The 18,398-nt window shown below is 43.4% G+C and overlaps 1 long non-coding RNA gene across 3 annotated transcripts; it reads right to left on the bottom strand.

Moving 5' to 3' along the window:
* Window positions 1-579: 579 nt before the first annotated feature.
* Window positions 580-16,269, bottom strand: LOC127130388 (uncharacterized). Of its 3 annotated transcripts, none has more exons than XR_007806458.1 (3): window positions 16,248-16,269; window positions 1,030-1,639; window positions 580-919 (listed from the first exon to the last, which is right to left on the bottom strand). It is a non-coding gene; the product is annotated as an uncharacterized LOC127130388 (long non-coding RNA). The 3 variants fall into 3 exon arrangements; XR_007806459.1 differs by lacking the exon at window positions 16,248-16,269 and adding an exon at window positions 1,796-1,817; XR_007806457.1 differs by lacking the exons at window positions 580-919; window positions 1,030-1,639 and adding exons at window positions 15,032-15,371; window positions 15,482-16,091.
* Window positions 16,270-18,398: the final 2,129 nt, after the last annotated feature.

Raw genomic sequence — 18,398 nt, 5'->3', positions numbered from 1 at the left:
ATGGTGGGTTCTGGAGAGATCAAGACCCTGATTTAGAGGCCTTTACTTGGTCATGGTTCCATACCCTAATCAGGTCAAGCTCCTATATTGTGGCCTCCTAATCCTAGTTCGGCTGGTACATCATCATTCAAGATGCTTGATCTCCTTGCTTGGTCAACTTGCATTCAGCAACTTCTTGGTCCTGGTTCATCCGGGTGGAGTTCTTGGTTGTGTTTCTATTCACCATGCTCATGATCATTGGCTCTAGTGTTTGGTTTATGTAGGTTGTGGTGCAGCACCTCTTGATCCTTTCTAAGTCCTTTGTTTCATGATCATCATTGGAGTGTCACTCATGATTAATTCAGTCAGTGTCATTATAATATCCATTTCACTCTATTTCAATACATGTTCAAAATTCATTCATTCATATAAGATAACTTTAAATTCATTTCAAGAGCCATTCAGTTCAAATACCAATCCAAGTTCATTCAGGTGAAGAAATTTCATTCATTACATGATCATTACAGGAAAAAATACAAAGAATGAGTGTGTTGACCAACTGTTGACTTTGGTCAACTCTGACCAAAGTCAACTCAATCCCTAAACTCCTAAAATCCTAAATACCCATGAATCCTATTCCTAAGCTCTAAAAATTCCTACTTGGTCGTTGACATGTGCCATTAATGCTCCAAAAGGCCAAACTTGGTGTCATCCGTGTTGCATGCCTTACCCATACTCCCTCACGTGGATGCTCTAGCCAAATGAGGCATGCTCTTGAAACTAACCAAGCAAGGTTAGTATGCCCACACGTGCTGCAGAGCTCATGACCATATGCTATAAAAGAAGCATTGGCCAAGTCAGGAACAAATGATTCCCATGACCGCACCTACACCTGTTGCTGATCATGAACCAAGCCATGTGCTTCAATGGACAAAGTTTCCTGCTAAAGACAATAGTGCAGTCCGTTAACACATAAATCCAGTCATAATATTTCACAAACCTGGCAAATCAATGCTGCAGAATCTAAGCCAGGACAGTGATCTCACTTACTATGCAGAATCAGGTGAATCCAACAGTTGTCACCTTGTTGAACGAGCTATCATCATACCTAGCAAAACAGTGAACCACGATTCAATCACAAGGAAGAATTAGAATTGGACCATGGCCATGATACAAGAAACCGACATGACCTGATGTTGAGCTCATTCATGGAGTGTTCCACGAGTAGACTTGGAACCGAACAGCGGGGGTATCTCATTTACCATGTCCAACCTGTCATGAAGTATTGCAGAATTTTGCAACACTTTGTTGCAATTTATTCTACGAATTAAACCTTGAATGGACATGCATCATGAACAACCTGCGTTTACAACAGCACCAACACCTAACAGCAACATTTATACCTTCATGTCAAGGTTAGCAAGCACGTGACAGCTGAGTTTCATGCTGCGGCAAGAGCAATAGGTGGTTGTGCAGTATATGTTAGTGATAAGCCAGGAAATCATGATTTTAAAATCCTGAAGAAACTAGTACTGCCTAATGGATCAGTCTTGAGAGCAAAATAACAGGTCCAATGTATACATACCAGAAGCTAGTGCATTCAAAAATGTCATGCTTCAAGGGTGAACTACAGTGCAGACCCTGAGACAATGATCATGTCCTGCAAAACAAAATTCAAACTGGTGATTATTCAAGCCACAGTCTAAATCAGTTTGGTTCAATAATAGTTATCCACATTTGAGATTGAAGGAAAATAGATTAGAAATGTGAACTTGAGGTGAATCTCACGTGACTTAATTCTTAATTCAAGACTTACCTTCATTTAAGTGCCAGCTGGACGAAAGAGATTGAGCTACACAAATCTCCCATTTGCCCCTTAGATCCTGATATATAAACTGCAATCATTGCCAATCATTGTTTTCAGAAAATTTTCCCTCTCATTCCAAAATCGTTTGCCCTCAATCCTTCAACCTCTAACAAACGTTTCCAGATTCTTCTTCAACCTGTAACTAACCTTCAACCATGCTCATCATCACGATCCAGATTCTTCTTCTTCCTCCATCACCTAATCTTCTTCAACATCAACCTTCACCTTCCAATCCACACCTTCACTAAACTCCGAACTCCATGGCCAAATCTTCAACCACCACGGATCCGTAACCGTAATCTCCATCTTCACAAATCACCAAACCTTCCCTCAACTCTGAACCATTCGAACCTCACCAATCTTCACTCACCATTTTTAACTGCACGCAACCTTCCAAGAATGAAACAGAAAGAGAGATTGAAGAAGTAGCAAAAACCAAAAACCACAACTCCATAGCCAAAAGAGTTTCACAGAATTCAGAAAAACAAACTAAGAACGAGAAGAAGAAGAAGGATCATCGGAGCTTACGATTTGGCCGGACTTCGGATCGGATACAGATTCGTTCGAGATCTCGCGGAAATTACTCTGGATTCTTCGTTGATTCATTCTCTTCATCATAACCGCAACCAACCATAACCGTAACCAATCTCCGTTCACCGAACCACCTTCAACCGCTTCCAACCTTCCATCGCCGAGCCACCACAAGAAAATTCAATTTGTTCCTCAACGGAAGCATAACGGAAAGGAAGAGGAAAGCACAAGAGGATCTCGATCTCATCTTTTGAAAATTCGGTCGCGTCCGCTCTTTGTTCTTCACGCCGCTTCAGTCACCGGATCTTAGTTGCATCGCTCTTCGTCACTAATCGCGACGCCTCTCTCATCTTCACCAACTGTACTGTCCATCTTCCTCAATCCGAAGCGGCCTCAGCTCGATCGAACCACAACAACGCGAATCGCAACAAGGCGAGAACAAGGAGTTTCGGAATCGAGCCGTGGAGATCTGAGCTTCGAGTTCGTCTTTGCCGCCGCGGGTAAGAGTGAATCACGGTAGCATTTTGTTTTGTTTGAAGTGGAGAGGTTGATTCCTGTTTCGGTAAAGAGAGGTTGAGGCCGTGAGGAGGGGTGCGCATCCTATCGTAGCAAACCGCTGCCGGCATCGGCGAAAACCGGCACGGTCAGGTTCTTTGGCAGCGCGTTGTTTTTCTTTCTCTCCGTGGATCTCCAAACACGAGTGAGTGAGGGAAGATGAAGTTTCTCTACAGTTTTCCTTTGCACGTGGAATTACAACCCCCGTCGCCACCTAGCAGGCCTTGTCATTGAAGCTTCTGGTGGGCCAACGACCTTGGGCCCAACCTCTGGAGTCTATATTCCAGGTTCTGCATTTTAGATTTGTGCATAATCTTAATTAATCTGTATGTTTAGTTTCAATTAGAAACATTAGAAATAATTAGATGTGATTAGGAGGTTAATTGTTTAGTTACTGTTACTGTTAATGATTAGGACATATTAGGATTAACTAGTATTTGTTAGAGTTAATTTAGGTTAATTAGTTTAGTTTGGAATTTTAGAGCTAATTAGTCATTAGAATTAAATAGAGTTTTAGGAATTATCAAACTTAGATTTTCAATTAAAAAACATTTGAAGTAGTATTAAAGATTAATTTTAGGATTAATTGTGGACCATTAGAAATACTGTTGATTTAGAATTAATTCTAGGATTAGTTTAAATAGATTTTAGAAGCTACTTAGAATTTTAGTGGTTGATAGAAGTCATTTGAAACATTAATTTTAGGATTAGAGTTAAATAATCTCTTAGGAGTTTTGTTTTAGAATAATTAGGATAGTATAGAATTTAATTGATTCTAATTAGGGTCTCATAATAGATTTTAATCCAATATTAATCCATTAACTGTGAAATGACCATTCTACCCCTAGGCTTAGAGATAATTCGATTTTGCATGCTCCCTTAATTTTAGGACATATTATCACTTGAGTAAATGAGCTTCATGTGGAGTTTGAGCTTCTGTTCTGGATTTTTTCCCTCTGTTGACCCTAGGCTTCGACCTAGTGGTTTGGACTTATCATTCGAATTGTGATTTCAGGTTCAAGAATGCATCTCCATGAGTGATGATGCTCCTTCATTTGAGCTTAACCATTTGTTGTCGTTGGCTAACAATTGTGTGTTTTGTAGGCCTTAATGGGGGATTCACTTGTGTTCATGGATCGCTCATTGTTGTCTGATTGGATTTGTCTGTTTGTGTGATATTGACTGTTGATTGTTTGTTTGAATTGTGTACTGACTGGTTAGCTATTTACACAGGTACCCTTAGTTGCTCAGTTCTCTTAAGAACTTGCATTGCTTTGCTTATAAGCAATTGGCATTGAGGTATAGAGCCTTCTTCTTCATGTAGTCTGGAGACCCGGCTGTTACCGAGCCGGGCAAACTGTCTGAAGTCCTCCTTAAGAGGCAATGCTTGTGTATGTTTATACTTGTCCCAAGCAGGAAAAGTCCTCATTTGAGGCAATTGGTGGAAGGTAGGGATAAGCAATCTATCCCCCACTATTCTGTGAGTCTTCTCCTTGCTCCCATTACATGGTTGTAGCATTGAGATCCAAGCCCAAGATCTTGTACATTGTACAGTCGAGTCTATGTCCTGAGCGTAGAAGGGTCCCCCCATTCTGGACCCACGCTCCCTTGTCTGATGCTCTCTCTGACTTGAGATAGAAGCAATGAGGCACACCCCTCATCACCTTTCATCTAGCTTCACCTTAGCCCCTCAATGGCAAGGTTAAGAGCTAACCTGACCCCGATACAGAGGCTTGTTTGTTGAGGTTGATATGACCCCTCGACTAAAGCCTAACCCTGATGTTTGAGCCCCTTGTTGGTGTGTTTATTTCATGTTGTATATGTTTGTGTGGTGTGATTGTATCCCCTAGGTTTGCTAGACTCCGCGTAGTCTCGTTTGCATGACAATTAAGGTAGCACGGTTCCTTCGTATAGGACTTCCTTTCTTGCTTGAGCTTTCCTAAAACACAAACAAACATTATCCCCTCTTAAGGATACGTCCACTCCTTCTACTACAGGTGAGTAAGTCTCCAAAGGTCGAGCATCCGGTAGATTGCGTAGTGACGTCGTCCACTTAAAAAAACACAAACCAACAGGAATAGTTTGGCCGAACTACGGCAACTCTGATTCTCATGTTCAGGTGAGATACGTAGGCACGAGATGCGATGTCTTGTCGAGTTTGACTAACAACTAACACTAATTCTTTTCTCTCGCCCTCGTTGCGATTGAGACCTTCCCCTTCTCTTGCCCTAGTTGCAATCGAGACCCTTCTTCTTGTTGCATGCTGTTGTGTGTTTTGGGTGCGGATGCTGACATAATTCCATCAATTGGTTGTCGGGCTCCATGTTTGCCCTTTTGAGTGTGTTTTGGGTTCGGATGCTGACATAATTCCATCAATTGGTTGTCAGGCTCCACGTTTGCCCCTTTGTGTGTTTTGGTTCGGATGCTGATGTAAGTCCAGTGATTGGCATTCAGGCTCCACGTTTGCCTTTGCCTGTTTTTGTTTGTGTGCGTGTTAGCCGAGCTACGAATGCTCTGATTCTCCTTCGTCCAAAGGAGATACGTATGCATAGGATGCGATATCCTAGCGAGCATGTGTCGTTTCCCCAGTCCGAACTACTTTGACTCTGATGTCTATGCTTGATAGACTAAGTAGGCCCAGGATACGATATCCTGCCGAGTCAGTTTCAGTCTGTTTTCTTGTGTCTCCTTCAGCCAGTGTGTGTATATTTGAGCAGTGTTTTTAGCAACCATTTTCCTTCCTATTGTGCGTGGATCCCGTCGAGTACGACGGATGCGTAGGGGTGCTAATACCTTCCCTTCGCATAACCGACTCCCGATCCCATTCTCTTTGGTCGCGAGACCATGTCTTTTCCAGGTTTACTTCGAGCGTTTCCTTTCCCTCTTTTGGGATAAATAACGCACGGTGGCGGCTCTGTTGTTCTTGTTTTCCCGCCGGTTTTTCGCGTAATGCGACAGCTGGCGACTCTGCTGGGGATATTCTAGAGAAGTTGACCTGTGCTGGTCCTTCTTCCCTAAGCGAGTCTCTCCTAGCGCTCTCTAGGATTAGGTTTGGTTGCTGTATGCTGTTATTTATTGCATTCATTTCATTTATTGTTTGCATTCAATGTGTGCATTAATGTTTGCATTCATTCATTTCATCTGCTGTGCTGGCTGTGTGTTCTCTGATTTGGGGTGGGTGATACTCGAGGTAAAAGGCCCAATACCCAGGCTATGAGTGCAATCTAGGAAACCTAGGAATAGAGTGATTCATGGGAAGCAGGTGGTATGGCGTCACTTAGCGGAACATCGATATCACGAGCAGTTCAGACTCTGATGGGGTATTATCGGTGCATACATCTGGTGTGCACAGGATGATATTCTTGAAAGGGTTGTTTATCCTGCGTTTCTCTTGACCTTACCCTGGCCTAGATGACACCCGTGAGTGGGGAGGGGTTGATCGTTACAGGTACAGTTGCTGATTTGCTGGTGACTTGTTGGTGACTCTTGGTACTGATGGCGACCATGAATTGCAGACGTTTGTTTCTGGGACGCCAGAGTTCTGTCCGTGGTTTATCAGCGGGTTCCGTTTATTTCGGAGCCCCGGGTTGAGTTAAGAGTACTTGTTCAGAGGATCTGGCTGTCATCCGTTCAGTGGATATTCCTGTGATGGTAGTGATGTAATCTCCAGTTCCGTTTATTTCGGAACTCCCCAAGTCGGATTTATGGTGACTTAGTCCCGATAACTGTGACTGGTTCAGAGAATGGGTCTTCAGATGACTTGGCGGCACAATGACCTGCATTCATGCATTTGCATCGGTCTCATTTCGCATTCATCTGCATTCAACTCATGTCCATCTGTACTCAGGGTCCATTATTTTTATTAATATTCTGGTTGAGAGACATCCAGATGTCGGATTGTTATTAATGAAAAATTCTCTGTCTCTATGAAACCAAAATCAAAGGACAGACATTCCTGGTACGGGTAGACGCTGCATGTGTGAGTCATACTAACCCATTTGCTGTTTTGTAGGTGTCAACCGGTGCGCATAGCCCGTCTGTTCAAATTTCCTGCTAGGGACAACAAATCCAAACTGATGGATCCACTCAACACCGGTAAAGGCAGACATGTTCGGGATCGGTTATCGGCCAGATCAAGAGTCGTCTAGACCAAACAGAGGACGTCGTCCATCGTACACCTTTGTCAGTGCGGGAATGCTGAATTCTGATCAGGCTTGTTCAGTGAGTGAAGAGATCGACCGCGACCGCGAGCTAGAGCTGTGGATAAAGTCGTGCGTACCAGGCAACTGGAAAGCCTCCAAAATCACCACTGTCGCTCATCCGGAAGTGTAGTATTTCTGTGTTTTGATTTTGTTTGCATGAAAGCCATACGTTTTGCCCGAAACGTAATGGCCCATTGTAAGGGCCATCTCATGTGTTTCATTTTGCAACATTTTGCATCAGTAATAAATGGATGTTTTTGTAATAAAAAGCGGTATTCCCTGTTTTTCATTTATTTTTGCAGTTTCAAAAACAAATAAAAATGGCAATGTTTTTGTTTCATTTTTCCTTTTGAGTTTGTCTCACCTCATCAGTAATTATTCTCCGGATCTCATCGATAACAATTCAGTTACACCTCTATATGACTTCGACAATCCAAGCTATCATGCCGAAGAATAAGGCGAAGAAGATTGTGATCTGCTGGAATTAGCTAGGTTGTTGAAACAAGAGGAGAAGGTGATTCAACCGCACGAGGAGCAAGTCAAGATTGCCATCCCAAGTACCGCCGAGGTCAGAAGGGAAATGAAAGTTGAGGCCGCTTCAGAGGCAAGTCAAGAGCAGAATGGTAGCCCTGTTGAAAGAGCAGGTTGATATCTTCACCTGGTTGCATCCAGATACACCAGGGTGGAATACCCATGTTATGGGGCACGAGCTACCATCGAGAGAAGACTATCCTCTAGTGAAGAAGAAGGTCGGTGCCACGAATCAAAGGGCTGCGGTGACTTTGTTTCATGATATGACTCATCGTGAAAGCGAATGCCATGTTGATGACATGATGACAAAGTCCCAAGCAGAAGAGGGGCACCCGGTGGACTTGATCAAGTTGTTTGATCGGTGGAGATAACTCATACTGTTGAGTCCGAATCAGTGCACTTATGGAGTGCTGTCCGGTAAGCTGCCGAGGCTTATTAGGAGCGGATAAGAGGAATCGAGGTCGATCCTGCAAAAAAAAAAAAGAAAAAAAAAAAGAAAAAAGAAAAAAGAAAGAACGATACAAGAAACGCCTGAACCGAAGACAAGAGAACAAGAAAGAGATCAAACGGTCAGGTGGAATGATGATTGCCAAGGGGCAAATGAAAAAAGATAAGTTGCAGGAACCTCTGATTCTAATGCCTCCCAGGGAAGAAACAATTGTTAATCTGGTACTTGACAGCCTTCAAGGGGTCTACGAGGTGTGTATGTGTCAGCATGACTAGCCTCGTCGAAAAGAGCATGCAATTTACCTAAGCAAAAAGTTTATCGACTGTGAAGCAATACACTCACTGTTCGAGAAAACTTGATGTACTTTGGCATAGGCTGCTCGCCGACTGAGACAGTATGCTGGTTCACACCACCTTGTGGATGTCCAAAATGGATCCGATCAAGTATGTGCTTGAGGAGATAGCGTTGAACGGATGGGTTGCGAGAGGGAAAATGATGTTGACTGAATACGATATTCAGTATACCTCTCAGAAAGCAATCAAGAGGAGGGTATCGTATGGTTATCTCGCCCAACAACCCATCGATGATTCTCAACCAAGGAAGTTTGAAGTCCCTGATGAGGACATCTCGAGGTGCTCAAATCGAAAGATTGAGAGTGACCGATCCCGGAGGAAGGGCCTGACCCTGAATCCGAACGGATTCTGATGTCTGATGGGGAGAATTTAAAAGTGAATGAGCTAGTGCTTCCCCGATAACAGTTGAAAGCACCAACGATGGTGGATGAGTACGAAGTCGGTATCCTGAGTGTCGTACTTCGGTACGTGCATCTACTGGGGGAACGCCTTTCTCACTCCGGTATGGGATGAAGGTTGTACTACCATTTGAGACTCCGGTTTCGTCATGGGGTCCCGTTGGACGTAGACTTGAAAAAGACGAGTGGATTAGGACTCGGTATGACGCGTTGGAGCCTGACTGAGGAAGAGGGCTGACGGTTACTTGTCATGGGACAGTTATACCCAGTAAATGAAGCGTGTTGTTAACCGAGAAGTGCGGCCTCGTGGGTAGCATGGAAGAGATGTGGTGTTGAAAAGGATCCTTCCTCCTCAAGACGATCGTGGGGGCAAGTGGATAAACAGTTATGAATGTTCGTTCGTGGTCAAAAGGGTTTCCTCTGACAGAGCCTTGTTGTGGACGACCACGGATGATGAGGATTTTCCATTCCCTGTGAATGCGGACGCAGTTAGAAGATACTTCGTGGAAAAAAAAAGAGACCCGCTGGAAAAAAAGAATAAAAGAGTCCAGGCAAAAAAAGGGCATCCCGGCGGACCAAGGAAAAAAGAGAAAGGTTCGGGCAAAAGTTAGGGATAATAAAAGAAAAGAACTGTACACCCGGCAAGTCGAAAACCTCACAAGGGCGACTTGGGCAAAAAAGGGTATCCCGGTGGACTGAAACCCGAAAGGGCGGTCCAGGCAAAAGAGGGATTGAAACGAACAACTGCGTCCAGCATGATCGTTTGTGCTTGAGATATGGCTTGGATAGTCTCCGGCAAAGATCGATTGGAAGCGTCTTGTTCAGAAGACAGAAAGTGCGGAAAGTCTTGAGGACATATGGGGTGTAACCGAGTTGGAACCCGATGAGATCATGGTTTCACATTGCCAATGGGATAGATTTTCTCCTTTTATGCGCAATCACCTCTTTCCAGGGTTTGCCTCCTGTGGGTTGCTCAATTCTGAGCCATTTTTTTGTTTCAGTCAATAAAGTGTGTGTTCAGTCAAATAGTTTTGTTTTTGTTTTCATTACCGCTTTGATTACGAAAACATCCATTCGTTTTGATAAAGAATACTTGCATTTTGAAACATAGAGGTCCCTTCCGATGCATGCTTATAAGATTGAAATCTGGAAATCTTATTCGGAAGTTGGAGTGACTTAGATGTTGAAGTGTTGGCACGCCTGGGGCACGCTTTTATCTAACAATCTCTTGTGCAGGTGCCGTTAGATATCTTCATTCGCTGGCAAGTAGTGATATGAAGCCTTTTGACAAGAGATCCCCACAGAGTCCAACCAGGGGCAAAGGATAGACGAACAATGAAAGGACGGTGAAGGATTACGACGACGATCCTGGAGGGTTAATCAAGAAGACTCTTCAAAGTCTATGGACTGGAAAGTTTGTATGAATCCCAGGAATTCGATCTTCGTGGGATGAATCAGAAGAGTCCAGGCAAGTCTGGGAGTTTTCAAAAGTGGAAAATCAACACTGCGGTAGGATGGTGAACACCAGTGTTCGACGAATCGAAGGGCGGCCCGTGCCCGATAGGCTGTATTCCCCCAATGGGTTTGAGAGTGTCATCTCCCTAGCAGATTCGAGATTGGTGCCTCCTCAGCAAGCCTGAAGGTTACCATATCCCCAGCGGAGTTGTGGTTGTTTTCCAAATCTGAAGCTGTCTTCCCAGCAGAGTTTGTGTTGATGGTTTTCCCTCAGAGAGATCCTCAAGCGGATCGAGTTCGGTGAAATCATCCCCAGTAGAGACAAGCATGGGTTGCCTCCCCTAGCAGGGTAATCACCAAGCAGTTCGGGTCCGATGGAGATCATCCCCAGCGAGGTTTGTCTTTCCCCAGCAGGGTGGAAGTTGACGTGGTAATGAGATCCTCAGCGCAATTCCTGGAGTTCCCCAGTGTTGTCTCTGGAGGAGACGTGTGTTTATGCATCCATCATTTAGATAAGCCTAGCATATTGCATCATTAGTGGGTAGCATTTCCATGATCATGGGGCATGGTGTAAAACAAAACAAAAAAACTCATGCATCTGCATTACAAGCATATCCATTAGCCCGAGGCCGTGGTGAATTGACCAAGAATGGGTTGTTGGAAAGAGTTTAGCATCGCTTGGATCGATTTCAGAATTGGGTTCCCCAGCAGGGTTGAGAGAGGTGTTTCCCAACAAGTGACCCCGCAAGTGAGGGGGTATCCCCATCATTGTTACTCCCCAATTGGTAGCATCTTGCCAGCTTGGATCTTTTTCCTTAGCAGATGTGGGGGTGTCTGATCTCTCCATGTAGAGTTGACCCTTTAAGCAGAAAATGTCTGTCATTTCCTTCTGCGCTCCCCACGAGTTGTGTCCTCGTGGATGACGGTTGTTTCCGTTCCCTCCCCTTGGGATGGGTTTTCCCTAGTGAGTTCTTTCCTCATTAGGATGAGTCTTGTTTCAGTATGCCTTTTTGGATCGATCCTGAATTGGCTTCCTTGTGGCTGTCTCCTGTTTTTCCCTGGGGCATAAATGAATAGTTGCCCACTAACCGGCACTCATTCATCTTATCCTTAGTGGAATTTGTTGGCCTCTACCTGCAACTGGTAGTTGTAAGTCCTATCTTTGTGGTTTTTTACCCACTAGCCGGTAGTTGTAAAATCCCACTTTCATCCCATGGCGGAGATTGTTTGTTGGCCTCTACCTACAACCCGGTAGTTGCAAGTCCTATCTTTGTGGTTTTCTACCCACAAGCTGGTAGTTGTAAAATCCCACGTTCTCCCCTTGGTGGAGTTGACCCTTTGTGCTCATCCTAGTTGATGACGGTTACTTTTCCTTGGTTTTCTGCCTACTAACCGGTAGATGTAATCCCCTCTTTGCGGTTATCAGTATCCAATTTGCGGTATTGATATTCTTTTCCCCTCTGGACACTCGCCTTGATCAAGCAGTATTGTCCCCAGTGGGTCTCTCCCTTTCTTTTGGGTACTTGCTCCGAGTTAGCAACTTTATCCTCTTTTGATTGGTCATCTTTTGCATACCTGTTCCTGGTACACGATGCCTTTCTTGTCGGTCGTTTATCCATTTTACAACCTCAACCCGGTTATGGATAATCTTCCATGCGAGTATATTATCTACGTTCTGACGGCTATAGATAATATGTCTCATGCACTCTCTGGTCAGTCCTTTGATTGTTTTCTCCAGCAGAGTAAGGTTCGTATTCCTTTGTTCGGAATCGAATGTCCATCCTTTAACGAGTTTGCCTTTGCTCTCTTCAGGATGATGTCGGTTGATTTATCCATTTAACCAATCCGGTTATGGATAATCTTCCATGCGAGTATGTTATCTACGTTTTGACGGCTATAGATGATATGTCTCATGCGCTCTTGGGTCGAAGTCGTCCTCCCCAGTCGAGTAAGATTCGTATTCCCTATGGAATCGAATGTCCATCCTCTAACAAGACTGCTTTTCTAGCCCTCTTCAGGATGTTGAGTGTTTTGGAACACAAACCAATTCACATTTGGTCGGTCACCTGTTTCATACCTACAACCCGGTATCCATGGTGTTCCTTCCTGTTTGCTCACTGTCGTGACCTTGTTCCCCAGTGAGATCCCCTGCCAGTATGTGGCCTTGCCCAGACATGTAGATGTCAGTGTCCTGTCAGCACCCGCGTGTGTTGTTTCTTTGGTGTCGGTAAACACCATCTTTCGGTGATTTCCAGTCATGCGTAAGTGTCTGGTCTTCTTTGGTGTCGGTAAACACCATCTTTCGGTGATTTCCAGTCATGCGTAAGTGTCTGGTCTTCTTTGGTGTCGGTAAACACCATCTTTCGGTGATTTCCAGTCATGCGTAAGTGTCTGGTCTTCTTTTGATGTCGGTAAACATCCTCTTTCGATGTTCATAACGTCGCTATCCCTTCCCTAGTGAAGATTTCTCCTCTCCGTTGGTGTCGATAAACGTCGAGTTTTTCCCGATCATCCGTTGATGATTTGGTTGTGTTCATTATCTCCATTACTCCTCTCCGTTGGTGTCGATAAACGTCGAGTTTTTCCTGTGCGTCCTATGACGTATAGTTGATTGTCCCCCGCAGATCATTTGGTAAGGCCAGATGATTCCCCTTAGAATATTCCTCCTCTCCGTTGGTGTCGATAAACGTCGAGTTTTTCCTATGCGTCCTATGACGTCTAGTTGTACCTTTCCCCAAGTGGATTTACCTCCCCGTTGGTTTCGATAAACGTTGTGTTTTTCTCATTCGTCCTTGAAACGTCTGATTGTATACCCTATTCCCAGTTCATTCATTAATGTCTGGTTGATTCCCAACCAGAATTCCCAGTAGACGTCCTATTCGGTTTCCGGTTGTGGTGCCTTTCCCTCGTGAAGTGGCTTTCTCCTTCTCCCTTTCGTCCGATGACGTCTGGTCGAGTCTCCCTTTCATCCTATGATGTCTGGTTGAGTTTTCTCCTTCTCCCTTTCGTCCTATGACGTCTGGCTGAGTTTTCTCCTTCTCCCTTTCGTCCGATGACGTCTGGTTGAGTCTCCCTTTCGTCCTATGACGTCTGGCTGAGTTTCCTCCTTCTCCGTTGGTGTCGATAAACGTTGAGTCTCCCTTTCGTCCTATGATGTCTGGTTGAGTTTTCTCCTTCTCCGTTGGTGTCGATAAACGTTGAGTCTCCCTTTCGTCCTATGACGTCTGGTTGAGTTTCCTCCTTCTCCGTTGGTGTCGATAAACGTCGAGCTTCTCCCTTTCGTCCTATGACGTCTGGTCGAGTCTTCCCATTCATCCTATGATGTCTGGTTACCTCTCCGTTGGTTTCGGTAAACGTTGAGTTTTTCCCCATTTCGTCCGCTGACGTATGGTTGTATCTCTCTTTCCATTCATTCATTAATGATTGGTTACCTCTCCGTTGGTTTCGGTAAACGTTGAGTTTTTCCCCATTACGTCCGCTGACGTATGGTTGTATCACTATCCTTCCAGTCATTCAATAATGATTGGTTACCTCTCCGTTGGTCTTGGTAAACGCTGAGTTTTTCCCTATTCGTCCTATGACGTCTAGTTGTACCTGTCCCCATGTGGATTTACCTCTCTGTTGGTCTTGGTAAACGTTGAGTGTTTCCTAGTTGTCCGTTGGCATCTAGTTGAGATGATTTCTGTTCCCATTCGTCGTGTGTCGATGTCTGGATGTGGTTGTGCTTTGGAAAGAAGAAAAACAATAAGAAAAGAGACAAAAAAAAAAATCCCAGCAGTGTGCAAATTTCTACGGTTCTTGGTATTCAATCCCTGTTTACCCTGAAAGTCTGACAGCCGTTGCTCTCATCCATTCGGGTTCCCAGTTGATTGAATAGGGGCAGCTGTAGCACCTCAAATTTGCACCCTACCATTTTGTACATTCATTTCATTTCTAGGTTAGTAACATTTGCATATCATCATGAGCATGCATTTCATCTACATAAGCAAGGTTCAACACAAGATGGCAGTGACTTGAATTCAGAGCTTTATTCTTACACCTAGTGGAAACTAGGATTTCTCAGCGAATTTGGGGTGGCTCCAACCTAACCCTAGCGTGGAGATGTTTGGGTATTATGCTTAAATTTGGTGTCAATGGTGGGTTCTGGAGAGATCAAGACCCTGATTTAGAGGCCTTTACTTGGTCATGGTTCCATACCCTAATCAGGTCAAGCTCCTATATTGTGGCCTCCTAATCCTAGTTCGGCTGGTACATCATCATTCAAGATGCTTGATCTCCTTGCTTGGTCAACTTGCATTCAGCAACTTCTTGGTCCTGGTTCATCCGGGTGGAGTTCTTGGTTGTGTTTCTATTCACCATGCTCATGATCATTGGCTCTAGTGTTTGGTTTATGTAGGTTGTGGTGCAGCACCTCTTGATCCTTTCTAAGTCCTTTGTTTCATGATCATCATTGGAGTGTCACTCATGATTAATTCAGTCAGTGTCATTATAATATCCATTTCACTCTATTTCAATACATGTTCAAAATTCATTCATTCATATAAGATAACTTTAAATTCATTTCAAGAGCCATTCAGTTCAAATACCAATCCAAGTTCATTCAGGTGAAGAAATTTCATTCATTACATGATCATTACAGGAAAAAATACAAAGAATGAGTGTGTTGACCAACTGTTGACTTTGGTCAACTCTGACCAAAGTCAACTCAATCCCTAAACTCCTAAAATCCTAAATACCCATGAATCCTATTCCTAAGCTCTAAAAATTCCTACTTGGTCGTTGACATGTGCCATTAATGCTCCAAAAGGCCAAACTTGGTGTCATCCGTGTTGCATGCCTTACCCATACTCCCTCACGTGGATGCTCTAGCCAAATGAGGCATGCTCTTGAAACTAACCAAGCAAGGTTAGTATGCCCACACGTGCTGCAGAGCTCATGACCATATGCTATAAAAGAAGCATTGGCCAAGTCAGGAACAAATGATTCCCATGACCGCACCTACACCTGTTGCTGATCATGAACCAAGCCATGTGCTTCAATGGACAAAGTTTCCTGCTAAAGACAATAGTGCAGTCCGTTAACACATAAATCCAGTCATAATATTTCACAAACCTGGCAAATCAATGCTGCAGAATCTAAGCCAGGACAGTGATCTCACTTACTATGCAGAATCAGGTGAATCCAACAGTTGTCACCTTGTTGAACGAGCTATCATCATACCTAGCAAAACAGTGAACCACGATTCAATCACAAGGAAGAATTAGAATTGGACCATGGCCATGATACAAGAAACCGACATGACCTGATGTTGAGCTCATTCATGGAGTGTTCCACGAGTAGACTTGGAACCGAACAGCGGGGGTATCTCATTTACCATGTCCAACCTGTCATGAAGTATTGCAGAATTTTGCAACACTTTGTTGCAATTTATTCTACGAATTAAACCTTGAATGGACATGCATCATGAACAACCTGCGTTTACAACAGCACCAACACCTAACAGCAACATTTATACCTTCATGTCAAGGTTAGCAAGCACGTGACAGCTGAGTTTCATGCTGCGGCAAGAGCAATAGGTGGTTGTGCAGTATATGTTAGTGATAAGCCAGGAAATCATGATTTTAAAATCCTGAAGAAACTAGTACTGCCTAATGGATCAGTCTTGAGAGCAAAATAACAGGTCCAATGTATACATACCAGAAGCTAGTGCATTCAAAAATGTCATGCTTCAAGGGTGAACTACAGTGCAGACCCTGAGACAATGATCATGTCCTGCAAAACAAAATTCAAACTGGTGATTATTCAAGCCACAGTCTAAATCAGTTTGGTTCAATAATAGTTATCCACATTTGAGATTGAAGGAAAATAGATTAGAAATGTGAACTTGAGGTGAATCTCACGTGACTTAATTCTTAATTCAAGACTTACCTTCATTTAAGTGCCAGCTGGACGAAAGAGATTGAGCTACACAAATCTCCCATTTGCCCCTTAGATCCTGATATATAAACTGCAATCATTGCCAATCATTGTTTTCAGAAAATTTTCCCTCTCATTCCAAAATCGTTTGCCCTCAATCCTTCAACCTCTAACAAACGTTTCCAGATTCTTCTTCAACCTGTAACTAACCTTCAACCATGCTCATCATCACGATCCAGATTCTTCTTCTTCCTCCATCACCTAATCTTCTTCAACATCAACCTTCACCTTCCAATCCACACCTTCACTAAACTCCGAACTCCATGGCCAAATCTTCAACCACCACGGATCCGTAACCGTAATCTCCATCTTCACAAATCACCAAACCTTCCCTCAACTCTGAACCATTCGAACCTCACCAATCTTCACTCACCATTTTTAACTGCACGCAACCTTCCAAGAATGAAACAGAAAGAGAGATTGAAGAAGTAGCAAAAACCAAAAACCACAACTCCATAGCCAAAAGAGTTTCACAGAATTCAGAAAAACAAACTAAGAACGAGAAGAAGAAGAAGGATCATCGGAGCTTACGATTTGGCCGGACTTCGGATCGGATACAGATTCGTTCGAGATCTCGCGGAAATTACTCTGGATTCTTCGTTGATTCATTCTCTTCATCATAACCGCAACCAACCATAACCGTAACCAATCTCCGTTCACCGAACCACCTTCAACCGCTTCCAACCTTCCATCGCCGAGCCACCACAAGAAAATTCAATTTGTTCCTCAACGGAAGCATAACGGAAAGGAAGAGGAAAGCACAAGAGGATCTCGATCTCATCTTTTGAAAATTCGGTCGCGTCCGCTCTTTGTTCTTCACGCCGCTTCAGTCACCGGATCTTAGTTGCATCGCTCTTCGTCACTAATCGCGACGCCTCTCTCATCTTCACCAACTGTACTGTCCATCTTCCTCAATCCGAAGCGGCCTCAGCTCGATCGAACCACAACAACGCGAATCGCAACAAGGCGAGAACAAGGAGTTTCGGAATCGAGCCGTGGAGATCTGAGCTTCGAGTTCGTCTTTGCCGCCGCGGGTAAGAGTGAATCACGGTAGCATTTTGTTTTGTTTGAAGTGGAGAGGTTGATTCCTGTTTCGGTAAAGAGAGGTTGAGGCCGTGAGGAGGGGTGCGCATCCCATCGTAGCAAACCGCTGCCGGCATCGGCGAAAACCGGCACGGTCAGGTTCTTTGGCAGCGCGTTGTTTTTCTTTCTCTCCGTGGATCTCCAAACACGAGTGAGTGAGGGAAGATGAAGTTTCTCTACAGTTTTCCTTTGCATGTGGAATTACAACCCCCGTCGCCACCTAGCAGGCCTTGTCATTGAAGCTTCTGGTGGGCCAACGACCTTGGGCCCAACCTCTGGAGTCTATATTCCAGGTTCTGCATTTTAGATTTGTGCATAATCTTAATTAATCTGTATGTTTAGTTTCAATTAGAAACATTAGAAATAATTAGATGTGATTAGGAGGTTAATTGTTTAGTTACTGTTACTGTTAATGATTAGGACATATTAGGATTAACTAGTATTTGTTAGAGTTAATTTAGGTTAATTAGTTTAGTTTGGAATTTTAGAGCTAATTAGTCATTAGAATTAAATAGAGTTTTAGGAATTATCAAACTTAGATTTTCAATTAAAAAACATTTGAAGTAGTATTAAAGATTAATTTTAGGATTAATTGTGGACCATTAGAAATACTGTTGATTTAGAATTAATTCTAGGATTAGTTTAAATAGATTTTAGAAGCTACTTAGAATTTTAGTGGTTGATAGAAGTCATTTGAAACATTAATTTTAGGATTAGAGTTAAATAATCTCTTAGGAGTTTTGTTTTAGAATAATTAGGATAGTATAGAATTTAATTGATTCTAATTAGGGTCTCATAATAGATTTTAATCCAATATTAATCCATTAACTGTGAAATGACCATTCTACCCCTAGGCTTAGAGATAATTCGATTTTGCATGCTCCCTTAATTTTAGGACATATTATCACTTGAGTAAATGAGCTTCATGTGGAGTTTGAGCTTCTGTTCTGGATTTTTTCCCTCTGTTGACCCTAGGCTTCGACCTAGTGGTTTGGACTTATCATTCGAATTGTGATTTCA

Source organism: Lathyrus oleraceus, chromosome 1 (assembly GCF_024323335.1).
Source record: "Lathyrus oleraceus cultivar Zhongwan6 chromosome 1, CAAS_Psat_ZW6_1.0, whole genome shotgun sequence".
Classification (NCBI taxonomy): Eukaryota; Viridiplantae; Streptophyta; class Magnoliopsida; order Fabales; family Fabaceae; genus Lathyrus; species Lathyrus oleraceus.
The sequence above is the reverse complement of the archived record's forward strand: the minus strand, read 5'-3'. Positions and strand labels throughout refer to the sequence as shown.